General features: G+C 42.3%; 1 protein-coding gene across 10 annotated transcripts in view; it reads left to right on the forward strand.

Moving 5' to 3' along the window:
* Positions 1-15,576, forward strand: part of LOC117238618 (dystrophin, isoforms A/C/F/G/H) — a 438,274-nt gene that overhangs the window by 269,407 nt on the left and 153,291 nt on the right. The gene's annotated exons all lie outside the window — the stretch shown is intronic.

A 15,576-nucleotide genomic window follows, 5' to 3' on the forward strand; every position in this document is an offset into this window, starting at 1 on the left:
TTCGCTTTCGGTTACTCGTTAAACCGAAAGAACCACGAATACCCTCGGGAAGACGGTTTTCACTTTTCATGGCCACCCTTTCGGTTGAACTTTCGTTCCATGGACGCGCGCAATAGCTCGCGGATTCAAGTTCATCCGCGTAGTTAGCCTTTGGAGGGTGACGGAGACTCGTCGACGAGGAGAACGGTGTTGGTGATCGTTAAGAAATCGTCTGGCTGTTTTATCCCTCGCCGTTAACCGGTGCCGCACCCCGGTTCCGTCCGAATCTTTCAGCCTGTTTTCGCTCGTCCACCCCTCGAGCAGGACGACAGCGTGTCGCCGTCTGGCATTGTGAACGGGGGATAATTATGCCTCATTAACAAATAGCTTTCTTTGATGTGGAAACCACGTGCGCGTTGCGCCAGGAGGGTTCACCGTGGTCGGGGGTGAGACAGCCAGATATTCTAGAAAGGATGGGAAAGGGGTGAAACGAGACAGAGAGAGAGGGGGGGGGAAGAAAGCAGGAAGTTGGGGACATAAACAGAAGAGTGGAGAGAGAAAAGGATGCAACGGTGATGGAGTGGCAAAATGAACGGAGATGGAAAAGAGAGGAAGATAGGAAAAAACAGAGAAGAGGGTGAGAAGAAAAAAGAGGAAAGGGTGGCGTGAAGGGTTGAAGGGAGACAAAGGAAGAGGGAAAGGTAGAGTGTCGACGTTGCGGTCTAAAAAGTACTCGATCGATATTTCGTACACCGTGGCAGAACACAGGCGCAAGCTTCTGTGAGCGAGCGAGCGAATGACGCGGACTGGTTCGCGCGCGCGACAAGCTTTTTGTTTTTTAAGAGAGAAAGCTGCCGCGCGAGAAAGAAATACCATCCGTCGACGAGACACGCGCGTACGGTGTGCAGCCAGACATAGAGAGAAGCAGAGAAGCTGGTGAACATCGAACTTGCAAGCGACGCGGAAGGAACGTCTACGCGATAAAGATTGGAAACCAAATATACATACGTGTGTGTTCGCGACTGGCACGTGTCGTCGATATGTATTTGCGTAGCCTCGCCTCACTGGGGGCACGTTTCTTCCGTTCCCGCGGACTTGCCAGCACATACAAAAGTATTATTTGGAAATTGAATATGCAGTTTGTAAATCGGTCTCGGGAGCGGAAGGCGCTACCCGCCAAAGAAATCTTGCGGAGCTACGAACGCCTCGATGAAATATGAATTTCCTGCCTCGAGGGAGGGGATATTGACTGGCTGGAATAAAATGGACATAGGTTTTTTGGAGGGAACATCCGGTACACCGGCGGATCTGCTATTCTTCTTATTCTTTCCGAGACTCGAGTTGAACTACTGGTTTTCGTTATTCGAATATTTGAAAATTGAACTGTCGATAGATATTTATTCTATAGAAATAAATTAAAAGGATTCTCGACAGTTAGATGTACCTTCGAAGGAACTCGTTTAAATCTGAAAATGAAATTTCTAAACCAAAACTAACTCGATTTAATATATCAATCTGAGTGATTAATAAACTGGATATCTATGCAAATTCGTGCTTCTATTCAGGCAGAATCCAAGCAGGAATTTCTTTTGTTTACCATATGTTAGGATAGATGGTAAACCTTGCACGTTTCATATATAATTTTACGCTTTTCAATTTCCTATAAACGCATAAAAATCCACGGTATAGTGATTAATCGTGGAAGTTCGATGGGAAAAAGCGAAACCAATAAGATGTAGTTTATAATTCGCCGTTCATAATGACTGCCGCCATTACCGTGAACACAAATCGTACGACTGGTAATGATGTGGCCGACATTTTCTTGCGTGATTTTCCCCTGTGCTTCGTCGAGATTTCATCCGGCCCATATTTCACGCAGCTCGACATGTTAATACAAAAAGTTCCTGCTGCGAAAGAAATCCTTCATCTGGAGAGAAAACCTTTCATCAGGATAAATTGCACGCAACGCTTCCCGTGTCTAGAACAATACGTTGATACTTGTAGCGTTTTCGATGTAAAAATAAACTGGTGAACGTCACGGAAACAATAAAATGCTCCATTAATTCTCTCTACTTGTTTTCAAAAAATTCGCAAGAATTTGAGAGAGATGTCCGGTTACTACACATACATTAAATCCTTAATTGTTCTCTGGAATATCACACACGCGTATACAATGCAAATATTCATGCATTATTTATGTTTATGCAACTTTATGTATTTATAAACACGACTAAAGGAATAGATTTTGAACGGGAATTTGTTTCGCTCTTTAAATATCCCAAGAAATATTTTACTTGAAATATTCTCTACATTTTTATATATTTAAATTTTTCTCAAACGTCTCTAGTATAACTAATATAAGAAAGTATTTAACATTCTATCGTCGTCTAATCGTAGCTCCGAGTGATACAGCTACTGTCTATTACAGTGTAGCAAATGTAACATACTAATTAGCTTTAATATTCTATCGCTATCAACTCGGTCCCAGGATATTATGCATAAAGTTCTCGTTTAATCGGATAACATTCTAATATAACGATTCTAAGTATCAAAACACTGCGTATCATTGAATCATAGCCAGCGGTATCACATGTGCCCATTTACCTTTTACGTAACCATTTCCGCAATCTATGCTTCGTAATGGAAGACATCATGAGAAACTTTCCGATGGCCGTGCAGATAATTCCATTATTCTCACGGTCGTTCGATAGAAAACAATTTCTGCACGCGAATCGACCAGTCATGATGTACATGGCCGAGTAATCTACAATTCTAACGTCTCACTTCGAATAGTTGGACGTTTCGCTCGGAGCCTCGATATTTATTTTAATCGGCCACTTATTACGTTCTCGTTCTTCCATGTTTCCACGTGTCTTTTCGATCGATGATTCGATGTTAAAACAACGCGAAATTTCACCAAACTTTCGATAGTCAATTCGTTCATGGAGTAACGCCCCTTATTAGGTATGGAGCCCATAAATTATTCATCGATGGTTACGGTCGTTGTCAAATGCGATGCGTCTAGACAACGTGCATTTAAGAGTAATAGCCGCTGTGCCTTTCAAACCGGATGTTATTGCAGCCGGCTCTGTGCGTGCCATGATTTTAAATTCAATTTGGTGAAGTAGGAATTCGGCGAATTCTCATTCACGTTTGGTGGAATTAAAAATCATAGCGGTGATTGCATTAACCGATAAAATATTCAATGAGAATTAAATGAGAAGTAAGAATGGAATTTAGATTGTCGAGCGATGCCAATTTCAATAATTTAGTAACCGGCCTTGTTCACCTCTGTCGTTGAATGGCCTTATCTTAATCTTCCTAAAGTATCAGCTGAGACAAAAATAACTAGAGAATATAATAACCTCGCAACGATTAATTCAACGTTAAATTAATTCAACTTAAAACCATCGGATCCTTCTTCGTTATTACAAATCCGGAGATATAACTGGCCAAGAATTTCGAGATTTCAACAATTCAAAACAAACGAACACGTCGCATCTCTAAATTCTAAAAACTAATTGAACCAGCTCCCACCTCGATACGAGCAAACTGCTCAAGAACATCGAAATATCATCGAAATATACGATCGAGTTCAAAAACGCATCCGATCGAATCGAGAGATCGAGCAAAGAGATCAAACACGGCGAAGGTCTGTCTGGAAGGTGTCGTGGACCGTTGAACGGTGCCAAAAAAGCGTATGATCTCGAGAATCGTTTGCTCGCAACGGCGTCCCTTTATACCAAGTTCTCTTCTCCTTATCTCGGCGCGTTGTCCATTGGCCGCAGCGGGAGAGCAATAGCGCGCAAGGACGAAGGGCAGAGCGAGTCGCGCTCCGGCGATCCGTGTATCCCTTTTATGCGGAACGAGTAAAGTTGTCCGGCGCCTTTGTCCGCCTACGTCAGCTGTCCGCCGGCCGTTTGTTCCGGGATAAATAAAAAGCGGTCTACTCGCGAAACGATGAAGCGGCGCCCGGCGCAAGAAGATGATCGTTTGTTCCGGTGACAATAGCGCACAGGACCAGTTCGCCGGGAAACGTGAAAAACGACCGACGACTGTTCGCCAGGAGAACGACTGTATTTTTGGATACGTTTGTACGCTTTATGTTACTGTGCTGACCGTTGCTCGCTGAATCTGATGTATTGAGAACAGCACGAGTTAAGAGGGAAAATAGCGTAGGTGGTTGCGGTTAGAAGTTTTATGTGTGAAGTACTAGTTTAGATCGATTCGAGTTAAGTTAGATAACAGGGACGGAGATAAAGTGTCGTTAACTCTGTTACGTTCTGTCAGTCGATTTTTTATCAATTCTGTTTGTCTATGGTCAGAAAGTTTCTTGAAGGAGATAACAAATATGTGTAATTTAAACTTGCATCTTAAACTGTATAAAAACTCGTGTATAGGATTTTATTATAATTTTCATCGCTTTCGACAATCTTCGTCTCTCGCGTTGAATAAGACGTTTAGACGAGAAAGTGGAAGATCAATATTTCAAACGTCAGCTAACCCAACGTTTATCTAAACTACTCCAAACGTTCGTCGAACCGACGAAGAACACTTTGACGGTGGAAGATTCATCGAGGCGGTATTCATAGTTCTCGACAAAGAAAACCGCAATTGCAAGGCACGTGACTGAAAGAGCACCTTCCTGATCCGAATGGTCTTCGAATTCCATTTGGCCAACCTCGTGTCCAGACGATACACGCGAAATTGCGTCGTTATCGAGTGCCACCATATCCGAGACGAGGGTTACTTTTACCGCGAAATAGTTCGCTTTATCTGCAATCTATCCGACTATCACGTGCACCGAGTAGACTATTGGACAAGGAAAACGTGGAAAACTAGCCGAGGACGTTTCCTTGCACGTACGGAACCGAGAAATCCGACACCGTTGTAACATACACGACACGTACATACACACGTAGCGAGATACCCGCAGATACTTGAGACTGGCCCGGCAGAAGGGAAAAAGAGGCTGTACGCGAGCCCTTTTTTCCATTTTGCGGCTTTCCGCGTTCGCACGGATATTAATCGTGAAACAGGCGACCACGACTGCGAAGAATCAGAAGACGCAAGCGAGGACGGCGAAGATTCGCGACTAAACTGGATATTTGGATGCATTTTTACGGGAAATTTGAGGGTGTAAAAAATGCACGGAATGCTCATAACACGCGAAAGTATGTACAATATATAGAGCAGAGAATTGATTATTAGACTGTAGATTTTTATGCAAATATAAAGATGCAAAAGATGAACAGAGTGCATATAATATTCAAAAATATTCAAGAATATATAAAATATCCAAAGTGGAGTACTCGTTATAACCTTTAATAAGTAAAATGAATGTCAACGTTCTATTTTCTTAGTCGTGTCCATAAGTTTATGAATTTGCATGAAAATCCCCGACCTACTGATTATCATCTTTGATAAATGAAACGAGTCTCTGTTTATTGTGCTTCGTATTTTGACTTATATTCGCAAAAATACGAATCGGCGTAAGTGTCCAAGGTTTAGTCGTGACCCTCGAGAATTTTTCCCAATCACATGGTGGCAGCGTTATCGATCGACGTGCTTCGATGGATCGTGATAATCGACTAGGTTGCTGCGTTGCTCCTTCTTCGAGGTCTCCTATTAATTCGACAAGCAAAGCAGCGAAATCCCTTCTGATTCTCGCGGTGGTTGAACTTGATTCGCATCCAGCGTGGTCTCTCGGTGTGCGAGGTCTCCGCGGGGACGCCGAGGATTCCGTTGAATGGACAGAAAGAGAGGTGCATAGGAAGAACGAGAGAGACACGGGTTAAGCTCGTCGTCGAGGCTCGCCTCCCATGAGAAATCATTGCCGGCTGCGAATACGCGCAGCTCGTCAACTCATTGCCCTGCAATCCCTGGATGAATGACCGTGACAAAACCGTAAACGACCGTAATTGCGTTACAGTGCATCCCCTGTGAGCTCTGAAGGTACGATCGGAAAAGAAGAAAGTAGCCCCGGTGAGAGGCTCGATGATGATGCTGGTATAATTGACGATCGCTTGGTTCGATGACGAACACTGGATTTTTAGTTTTTAGTGAAAAGAAATGCGATACATTGATGTTATTGTTTATGGTAGGATTTTTCTGCAGACTGTAAATTAATATTTAGTGACCTAGAGTCGAATCGAATGTACTTTAAAATTCGTGTAACGGTCTTTTAATTACAAATTTTCATGCACCGATGTGAAAAACTGAGAATTCTGAAAGCGTAATCCGAAGATACAAATTCCCCTCCCCTTTCGTTTGAATTGTCATATCATTTAGATAATACGTTCAACGCTACTGATGCATATATCGCGTTTACTCAATTATGGTAATGCTGCTGACACAAGCGTGCCATTTTCGTGTATTTCGACAAAATAAGTTAGAGAAACGAGCAAACCGTTGCCAGTATGTCGAAACGGACGTTATTACGTAAAATAATGACATTTCGAGAGAAAAAAAGTAATTCCAGCGATAGATAATTTCGCATTTGACCGCCAACCAATTGCGTTAAGATAGATATAATTATCAGACCATTCGATTCAGATGCGCCTGTTTTAAATTGAATATCCTGTTTAATATCACGTAAAATGTTGTGTTAACACTGGGACTACCGAAGTAGCCGAAATGATCAATTCGTGCTTTCGTAGCAATTTTACAAATTTACAGCGATACGTTTTCAGAGATATGAATGGCTTTTTGTGAAATATGGAAAGTGGTGAAAATACTCGATTCGTGATCTTGCATAGAAATTTCAGATTTACGATGATGGAGAGGATTTGAATGGCCTTTTTGTAAAATGCACAAAGTGGCCAAAATTTTCAATTCGCGATCTTTCATAGGAATTTTATAGATTTTTGGCTGTCCGTTTTTTTTTTTTTTAGAGATTTGAATAACTTTCTGTATGATATGTGGATGAAAGTTCTTTCTTTTCGTTTTAATTTCTTTCGTATAAGCCGTATAGCTTAGTCGTCGACAGTTCTAACGTTAAGCACGCGAGTAACGTTATTTTCCATTGTTAGACTTTAACGCGAGACCGTAATCGTGATTGACGTGGATGGATCGTTGCTTTTCGAATGTTCGTATACGATGTAACACGAAACATCGTTCGCTAGACTCGTCACCGCAGCATCGACGCGGATCTTCCTTCTTTTGTAACAGTTTCGCGACCGCAAACGTGACAGGTTCCCGTGGATTGAATCCGTGCAGGCAACAGCGAATGTCGCCTGTCTCTTGGAGCGTTTCCAATCCAACGGAGATCCATCTCTGTGTTGTTAAAGTCTTACAGAAGTATTTTGATCCTTTCGAAACCTGAAATTGTCGGGGCTCGTTGCTAAAACAGCCGCGGGAGATCGTTTGAAAAACACCGCTATAAAACTAAAACGAAACCTCTTAAAACTAAGGCTGTGGACATTTCGACTCGACAAACCGAGCTTTATGGCCGACAGTCATTATCGAACATGGGGTTTTAAAGCGTTGCAACCTATCGAAGAGCGAAACGATCGATCGTATTGTTCGTCGATCTGTTTGTACTAATCGCTTTAAATGTTGATTCTACCTTATGATAATTCTTCCTGCGAAATTAATTAATCGCAAATTTCGTTCATTGAAAATCACGTTCTTCTTTGAAACTATTAAATTCCACGTTATTATTTATACAATTTATACATTAAATCGAGCAAATTGAATAACGCAACTGAATACAGCTTTTAGACAAATCTCTACGTTTCAATAAGGGACACGATCTTCTTTGGAATCTTTAAATGTCACACCAGTTTTCCCTACTTCGCAGTAGTGTTTTATAAAAAAATCATTAAACCGTAGATTTCGATCGACTGACTATAAAACTGAAAGATACTTGAAATAGAGTTTGTAGAAAATCTATATTTCCCGAGGATCCGTTTTTCTTTAGAATCGCTAAATACCACGCAACATGTACGATATTTCAATAGCCAGAGATACAGAGGGACATTAGCCAATCTAGTTCATCGCATATACCACGCGAAGCCGAAGAATCCAATTGAACGTCGACCGCGAATCGGCAAATATCGCGTCGACACGGTATTCACCTTCCTTCGAATGGACACGAAGCCCTGGTATTCATTAGAAAACCAGTCAAACGTAGCCATAAATTAACGAGCTACCGCCGTTGAGGCCGGAGGCGCGCGGTGTACAACGAAAAAGCGATCCGCAACAAATTGTAACGGTTGGAAACGCTCGGGTCCGGCCAGTCGCCTGGCTGGCTCGCACGACCGTAGATCTCTGCTTTAAAAGAATCCCGCGTGGGCCGCGATGAATTATGGCAAGCGAAAAATCCAAGTTCCTCTCCTCCTCCCTTCGTTGGCTGCGTTGGTCGGTCGAATGCGCGAAACAAACGTTCCATTATAACAAAAGCCATTGTACGCGGGGCCCCGGGACCGTACTATAGTAATCGTTTTACGATAGAGCACCGGTCAGTGTACCGAGGTTGCCTGTCCGACCGCGAGACTGGCAATATATTCTCGTTCCAATAAGCGACCACGTCGGGAAACGAGAAAGAGAGAAAGAGGGAAGCCGCGAAGAAAAAGCGCGTTAGGGTCACCACGGGATTCTAAGCTGAGAGGGATGCTGCTGACCTTGGACCATTCCCTGAAATGCGTTGAACGTTCCTTTAAAGTCGTAACGAGCCGAAAGATTTGTGGGTGAGAAATTGATTTGATGGCAGAAGGTGTTTCTAGGGGATGTGGACGGCCTCGAAGATGATTTCCATGTGTTTCGAACTGGCGCTTATTATATTTTATATTCCTATGGTTTTCATAATTTATGGAAACGGTTGTTTAAGCTTAAAGAAAATGTAAGATAAATATATATGTATATATAAGTAATAAATTAGTGTAATAGGAGGATTAATAGGGTACGATAGAGTAATTCATGAAAGTGGCTCGAGAAGCTATCTTTTAATATTCTTGGAAATTTAATAAATCCATACAAGCTAGTGTTATTTATTCTCAGAGAAAATTACGTAAAAAACATTCAAGAGATAGCCAAGGAAGATAAGGCGCGTTATAAGCTAGCATACCGTAGGAACAAAATATTAATATAGACTGCAATTTCATTGCTTACTATCATCCTTTGAATACGTAACTAATTTCAAGCAACCTATAATTTCGCCTGCATGAAAGTATTCGAGGAGCAAGAGAAGGATCGAGCGGAGGGCAACGTCGAGAAATCTGTAATTATAACAAGTAGCAGGCAACACCTTCCATTTAACGGGATGGACAGTCTACGTCTCCGGTAAATAACCGTCCAGCGAAATCTTCTGTACGAACAAATACGATCGGATTATAAAATTAACCGTGGAAAGAAAAACAGATACGTTTCGCTCGAGACTCGTGTCGTAAACCTGACGAGTTGTAACAACGCGTGAGACGTGTGCAATACGCAGCGGGCAGCTTAGGACCCAGACAGCAAATTGCAAATCAGACAGGCAGTTTTTAACGAGGCAACCAACAGCGTTTTCTGGAACGACACAATGCTTTAAAACGTCGATTGCATAATTTTGACCGATATTTATGGGTAGCAGGATTTATCACGACAACACGCGTGATACAATTATTGGTCTGAATTCGAGGCCAACCACCCCCTTCTATTTTTTTTTCTTTTTAAGACGAACTGGCATATTGCTCACCCCGTCGATTCGCCCTTCTCGGTAGGGGCGCATTTCGTACTTTTGTTCGGTTACAGACCCGTGGGAATCGAACGATGCCACGTCCTCCTGTCGCTCGGCTGTCAATGATATTACCGCTGATCGACGAATGAAAGATTAATTAGTCTAAATCCGATGCTGATTTTTTAAACAAGTTGCTTTATTAACCCGTTGACCGAGCGAGGCGAGTTTTATTTCTGTGAAGTACATAACATCGAAGTATTATGTTATATTTACACGTGAGATCGTATGAAGATTAAATCCATGAAAATACAATTTAGACTTCATGCGTGTTGATGGACTCGTTAGCTTAGTTAGGCATCTGTGCGTGTATACGTGTATTTAATACATATAAACGTCACCTATTTCTGCGTAAGTATGTCACGGCTAGAATCAACTTAATTGATATTGAAATTAATCTTTATTAACTCCGTGACCATCGATGTTTATCGTTAAGGGATGATTCGATTAATATGGCAAAATATGCTACAGAACGTAATTGTATAGAATGTATAGTATCTAACAACAGAAGTATATAGCTCTTCGTTTTTATTATTCTATATTTATTATCTATTTTTTATCCTTGGAATCCCGAATTTGACTCGCGAAGATTTTCTACTAATGCAATTGGACTCGGATCATGTTATTCGCTTATCAAAATTCTATATTCGGATTTAAATGAATTATTGTCGCTCTGTTAATATCATTGAAATTGTAGCAATCAATTTTGTTTAACGGTTCGACGAATTTCATAGATGACACTGCCTTCTCGTCTTTTACATATAATTTAATTTTACTTAATGGTAACGGGGCTATACCAATTTTCATCTTCCTCTCTCGTTCGTATAAGTTGATTTTCCTTGATGGTTTCACAAATTTCCAAAGCGACATCTTCAACCGTGATACCATTAAACGACGTTGAATACGAAATGTGTCAGAATAGAGCAGACAAACACACACACACACATACGGAGTCCAGACAACGATCATGAAAAATTAACGCAACAGTCCGTTTGCATTTCTCAACGTGCAACTGCATCTTTTATCGGTTCACTGTAATCTGTCGTAATTCTTCGATTTGTTATTTTATGATCGCGTTATGCGAATTTCTCTTTAGCCAGAAAGATCAACGATTTTCGAAATTTCACATAGTTATTACCATAGTTTTACAATTCGTAGAATTCTATGAATCGTGAAATTCCATGGATCTGTGAATCCCCACGGTCCACGAATTTACGAATTTAAAAATTCCAGGAATCTGCTAATTCTCTGTTTCACGAATCAACGAATTGTCAAATTCCACGAATCAACGAATTGTCAAATTCCACGAATCCACAAATTCTCCAGTTCCGCGTCGTGCAATAGTTGCACCACCTGTTAAGAGATAATCGCAACTGCGGTTCATAATGTTTAAGTAAAGCTACACAATCAGGATGGATCGCGTGCGGGGAAAAAATAGGAGAAGCAAGCGGATAAATTGTCTACGTTGTCGGTGAAAGGGAGCGACGTGGTATTTGTCGAAATTAAATCAATACCCCGCCGCGGGTGTAACGATACGTATGCGGGTAACGAGCGGTATGGTTCCCGCGTGGATTTCGCGGTGAAAAATCAACGAATCCGAACGGCGTAGCTTTAAACGTGTGTAAACGGGTGTAAATCAATGAACGAAAAATCGTCCGGTTCTACGGCCTTCGAAAAGCTCGCCCTTATTTGCATAAAAATTGATTTAGACTTGGCTCTTTGTTGAATTTAATATACAAAAGAACAAAAGAAAAGAAGAAAATTGGAGGAAAAGGAACACAAAGGGAAAGAGACGAACAGAGAGAGGTTTGGGGCAAATGCATCCCCTATATTGTATTCTGGATTTCGTTACTCGAGTTTCACACACGCTACCAGATCGATCGATATTCACTTTCGTTTAACGATCGCGGCCCGCGTATATCTGTCTATGCAAACGCGTCGCTTGAAAATCCGTAATATACGAATGCCAGTGTGTAACGTAGCCGTGACGGAGAAACGTTTTATCACGGCCATATCCTCCAGAGGAAAGATAAACGCGAACTGTATACCAGTTGAATTTTCACGCTGGGTCGCTGAACGTCAGGGATGTGCCTATTCTTACAGTAAGATGGAATTTAGGGGTTCGAAAACGAGGCTTTTGAACGTATTAATAAAAATCAGGATCGCGAATGCTGTGATTTCTGGCCGTTAGAGTCGTTTTATCAAGAGACAAAGCAGATTTTTATTGGTCACAGATAACAGAAATTCTTTGAGATCAAATTGCATTTACAACAATGTAATTGGATTCTGTTGTAACATTTCAACGAGACGAAAGTTCATGAGAATGTTAGGTATTTTTCACGTAGAACAGAGAAAGAAGATCAATCAGGCAGCGATATTCAAATGGTGTGCGATTGAATAATTGGATGCTCTTTGTGGAACATCGGTGTTTTTGATACGGTAGACGATTTTGCAAATAGTTCGTCGAGCTTTTGATCAATCGCGCAGCCCACCGCTGTAATTATGCAATTATTTAACGTTTATAAGTTCCCCTTCGTTATTTATTGTACAACAACCGTATTCTTTTTCTTTCCTGGAACCGATTACTAAAATAATATCAAGCATTTTTTATCGGAAAGCTCGAAGAGATGTTATTGTCTGAAGAGAACAAAGAAGAAATTAATAAAATCGCGGTATAACAGTGTGGTAAATTATTTGAAAAACAAGCGCCATTATTCTCTCGATCTCGTCGTCTCGGGCAACATTCTTCGCCGTTTCTGAAGCTCCTGGGAGCAAAATTTCCTTCAAGCTTGAAGATGACTAAACACATTCTTCTCTGGTATCACGGCGACAGAACTCGTTCGTTTCACCAGGTTCTCTTCCCGACTCTTTCACTGAACACGTTTCTCAGTGATTCCAGGGACATCGTACGTAATACCGTCACAGACCAGCTCGTGGGACCGTGTACCAATTTTTTAAGAAAATTGACTTCACGCCTCGGCTTTGTAGCCCTAGTACATGGGATTCTGTTTCAAAGCGAAAGGGACTGGTGTTTCATCGAAAAAACGTCTCTGAATTAAACTCCCGACCTACGATAACATTGTCGATACAATTTCTTAAGAAAGTATACTGGAAAATTAAAAATGAATTCCCTGCTTTATATAAGTTGTAAGAGTGTTGAGTAGCAAACAGAATTTTTCTTCTTACAGAAAAGATTATAACTCCTGCTCGACGCTATTCAATTTTCTGCAATTGTTTTTCTTTTGACCGTTCCACGACTCTTCTCTGGTTATCTCAACTGTTCCAACATTTACGTAGAACTCTCTCGCTTCTTATTCATACTCCATCCCTATAAATATCATCCGCACAATACAAATTTTTACTATTTTTATAACCCTCACACGCGCAATATTTTTGCAAGTCTCTGTATGCGTACATCCCCTGAATCACTCGCTGCCTATATCCAACTACGAACGTTCGCTCGATTCTCGATCATTCGGTCACCCGCACGAGTTCTCACTTTCTCGATAGCCAAAAGAGTTCCCTTCAACTTGTCGGTATATTTCATTAAAAAATTCTTAACTCTGCAACTCAACTACAAATCCTCGCTATTTCCCCATACATGCATGGCTGCAGGCCACACAGTTTTATCACAGAAATTACCCGCCTCCACGGTGAGAGTAGAGACGAGGTTCGGAAAAACGAACATGAGAAGAAACAGAGTTGCACGCGGCGAGATACGCGTCCCGGAAGCGTCGTTAACATCGTCGGGAATAGGATGGCGCGAACATGGTGGGACCGGTCGAAGGATCCAGTCGTTCACAGAGCATCGTCACGCTCCATTTACCGCTGGTACACGTTACATGCATGTAGGTACACGTAGAGAAGAAGAGTCGGACCCGGCCAGGGCGTAGCCGGCAGCTACCGTGGCGAAGACTCGTCTAACTGCCTCCGAAATACATAAATTCGAGGTACAAAGGAAGATACACGAGCGACGTGTAACTTGTTACCCCGTTGGAATAAGGAGGGGACCGAAACGGGGCCGCGCTGAGGGAAGAAAGACAGAGGCTGACTAGCGAAATGACGTAGAAAGCTAGATGAGTAGAGGGACAGAGCTCGATGGAAATGCAAAGAGGAACCAACTCGCCAAAGAGTGTTTTGAGACCAAATAAGACCGAGAAAATCACAGCTTCCCGAGGGAATAGCGGGACACCGTTTCGAGACGACCTCTCGAGACGCGTCTACGTTTTCGAACATTTTCGCCTGTATACGCTACCACTTCAAGGATTATAACTTGATATTTAATCTTGGCATGGGTTTTGAACGAGGGTCGTTTGTTCGTGTAACGAATATTTTACGGTGACGAAGGTCGCGTCCCCTCGAGGGACAGGACACGAGGAGAACTGGAGAGGAGGCTGTGTAGTGGATGCTGGGTGCCGAATAGCGAGGAAATGGCTCTTCAAGTTCAGAGAAACTTTCCTGCTGTCGCGCGTTAAAAGTAGCTCCGCTTGAGTGTGGTGCATGGCAATGGTCCTTTCGAAGGCGAACTCGATGGTGTCTGCTTGGGTTCCATTTGTAAGGAGAAGGCAAAGTGTCATCATCGATGTATTTGGTTTAACAAGATACGTATGTTGCCAGAGTCTGACTAGGACAGGGGTTATTCTACTTTCGTAGATAGTTCTCAGCTCGCTTTTAGTGCAGGAGATACGAACTTTTCGGACTTAGTGATACAATTTAGTAGTTCGTGTAATAAGAATCTACACATTCCTTCCACCAGCGTGCTTTTTCAAGAGAGCAGAAGCTCATTTAATGAGGCTGCCAAATTTCGTTCGAATGAATGCTGTGGTATATTTTGGATTTTAGATATCGTTGAAAATATTCTGATCAGTTTCTCGATTCAACAGAGTCTCGATCAAATCTTCGCGTAATTCTTTAACATCCTAAACTCATCGTTCTATACTAGTATTCTTTCCTTATGCTCTTTCTCTCTCACTCCTGTAGAGGAAACCTTATTTGTGTCATCAAACGCGACGTCGATCGCTCCATCTCTTATCTCCTCCAGACACTTTTACTTACAATTTTTCCAGCCCGTACTACGTTAACCTTGCGGAAGAAGAAAAAAGATGGAACAAACAGGTGTGCACAACCGTGCATGCTTCGTCCTCGATACGTTGCGTTCCGATCCACGTGCATTTTAACGTCATCCTTTCTCCTTGGTGAGATATGGCGGAGGATAAACAGGCGAAAGGGAGGGAGGCGTCCTCTGATATAACAAATATGTCGCGTCGGACTACCCCCACGTCCCGACACTGTCCATTAGCTACGCGCACGAAGCTCGCCGCCTGCGAGTCCCTCGAATGAAGCGTCCCTGGAACGTGACGTAATGAGGTAATACTTAAATTACGTCCACGTGCTGTGGCAGTATCGACAGACACACAGAGCAGAGTCTTTGGCATGGAAAGCCGTTGGAGGATAGGCAGAACTAGGCCGCAAACAATGGCCCTACCTCTCGTTAACGACGCCAGACCGGCGTCGGCTGCAGCATCATCTAGCATAGTCCGGCCTGCACTGCGGCGAGGCCCTCGGTGTGCGTGCCGCGACTATCGAGTGTCCGGCGCGATGTCGGAACAAGTTTCATCTCGAAGAAACAGCGATTCGCGAACTGTGTTTTTGTGAAAAATGACTGTTACGGAATTCAGGAGTGTTACGCGAGTGATTTAAAAATCAGAAATAGTAACTATCATACACGAATGAGTCGATACTATGCGAAGTCTCGCGAGATGGCACAGAGACAAGGGTAGTATTGCTCTTTGTCGCTCACCGTTACACGTTGCTATATCGTTGTATTCGTATATGTGACATTTTCGGCTAATACGCGTACTTATGTTTGCAATTCGCGTCCA

Source organism: Bombus vosnesenskii, unplaced genomic scaffold (genome assembly GCF_011952255.1).
Source record: "Bombus vosnesenskii isolate JDL3184/JDL3185 unplaced genomic scaffold, Bvos_JDL3184-5_v1.1 scf7180000013264, whole genome shotgun sequence".
NCBI classification, from domain to species: domain Eukaryota; kingdom Metazoa; phylum Arthropoda; class Insecta; order Hymenoptera; family Apidae; genus Bombus; species Bombus vosnesenskii.